General features: G+C 31.2%; 1 non-coding gene across 1 annotated transcript; it reads right to left on the bottom strand.

Moving 5' to 3' along the window:
- Positions 1-965: 965 nt before the first annotated feature.
- LOC111731623 lies at positions 966-1,084 on the bottom strand. Its single transcript, XR_002777239.1, has one exon. It is a non-coding gene; the product is annotated as a 5S ribosomal RNA (ribosomal RNA).
- Positions 1,085-2,149: the final 1,065 nt, after the last annotated feature.

Raw genomic sequence — 2,149 nt, 5'->3', positions numbered from 1 at the left:
TTGAGTAATTGACCAAATCCACTTTGTATTAATTTTTATATAAGGTATAAAGTTTAGTTTTAGGTGGATTTTTTTAAACTGTGGATATCTAATTTCTGCAGTAGCAATTTGCTGAAAGTACTATTCTTCCATGGAATTGCTTTGGCACGTTTGTCAAAAATTTCTTGGCTAACTTGCTTCTCTATTCTGTTCCATTGGTCATGTGCCTACTCTGCTGTCAATACAACACAAGATAATACAATACAAGACACTCTTGATTACTGTAGTTGTATAATATGCCTTGAGATAATGTAGTGATTCCTCCTGCTGTATTCTTTAAAAAAAAATTGCTGTAGCTATATCAGTTCCTTTGCCTTTCAATAAAAATTTTAGGATAGTCTTGTGTATTTCTATATAAGATTTCACTGGGATTATAATAGCAATTGAGTTAAATCTACATGTTAGTTTGGGGAGAAATGACTTTTTACTATATTGAATCTTTCAATCCATGAACATGTGTGTCTATCACTTCATTTATATCTTTTTAAAATTTCTTTCATTAGCATTTTGTAGTTTTTAGAAAATAAAACCTAAAGTGTTTTTCCAAATTTATACATAAGTATTTTAACTTATGAGTGATTTTTATTTTATACTTTTAATTTCAATATCCCTATACTCTTACTAGTATGCAGCAATGTAATTCGTTTTGATCTATGGCTTGGACTTTGCTTAACTTACTTTTTAGTTCTAGAAGGTTTTTTGTAAATTCTTTGGTCTTTTTTATGTGGACTATCATGTCAGCTTCAAATGGGTACAATTTTTTTCCTTCTTTTTCCAGCCCATATGCCTTTTATTTCCTTTTCTTATGTATGGGTAATATTTTCTGAATATTTTAAATAAGAGTGGTGAGAGTGAATTCCTTGCATTTTTTAAAATTTTTTTAAAAAATTTTATTCTTTTTTATTTTATTATTATTATTTTTTTTATGCCTACAGCACCTGGTCTTCCTAAGTGGTCTCCCATCCAAGTACTAACCAGGCCCGACCCTGCTTAGCTTCTGAGATCAGATGGGATCGGGCGTGTTCAGGGTGGCATGGCCATAGTCTTTGCATATTTCGATCTTAGATATATTCATTCTCTTACCATTTAGTATGAATTTAGGTGTAGATACGTAGTAGATGGTTTTTTATCAAGTTAAGAAAGTTTCAAAAAAGAAAAAAAAGTTGAGAAAGTTTCTCTCAATTCTCAGTTTTCTGAGTTTTTATTATGAATGCATATGGAACTTATTCAAATGTTATTTATGAGTATTTATAATATGCTCATGTGATTTTTCCCTTAGCCTGTTAATTTGGTGGTAATATTGCTTATTTTCAAATGTTTAACTGCCTTTCAACCTGCAGCAAATCCCATGTGGTCATTTTGATTCTTTTCATTTATCGACTGTTTCCATCTGCTAAGAATTTTAATAAAAATTTTAGTTGAAATAATGTTAGATTCATATGTAGTTGTAAGAAATAACTTAGAGCAATCCTGTGTAGTCTTTGTCTTATGTTTCTCAATGGTAAATAAAATCTTGCAAATCTATATTACACTATTAACAACCAGGATATTAATACTGATACATCCTACCAATCTTATTCTAATTCCCCAGTTTTTCTGGTTATTATTTGTGTATGGATGTGTGTATTGCGATAGTGTATGTGTATGTCAGTCCATAAAATTTTATCCCACGTGTAAGTTCGTGTATCCACCATCTCACTCAAGATACAAAATGGTTCCATCAGCACAAAGATCCTGCCTTTAATTTATTTGGGACTTTGTCAAAAATCAGTTGAGCATATTTGTATGGCCTATTTCTAGGCTAATTTCTTCCACTGATACACATTTATCCCTTCACTAATACCACATTGCCTTGACTACTATATCTAAGCCTTGATGTTAGATAGAAAGATACTTCCAACTTTATTCTTCTCTGTCAGTATGGTTTTAATACTCTGGGGCCCGTGTTTTCTAAAATCAACTTTATAATAAATTGTCTTGGCATGGATTTCTTTGAGTTTATCCCATTTGTGGTTTACTCAGCTTCCAGACTGCGTAGGTTATTATATTTTGCCACATTGGGAGTATTTCTTCAAATATTTTTTCAGTCCAACTCCCTCTCTCTGTTCTT

The sequence above is a fragment of the Pteropus vampyrus genome, unplaced genomic scaffold (genome assembly GCF_000151845.1).
Source record: "Pteropus vampyrus isolate Shadow unplaced genomic scaffold, Pvam_2.0 Scaffold388, whole genome shotgun sequence".
Lineage (NCBI taxonomy): Eukaryota > Metazoa > Chordata > Mammalia > Chiroptera > Pteropodidae > Pteropus > Pteropus vampyrus.
The sequence above is the reverse complement of the archived record's forward strand: the minus strand, read 5'-3'. Positions and strand labels throughout refer to the sequence as shown.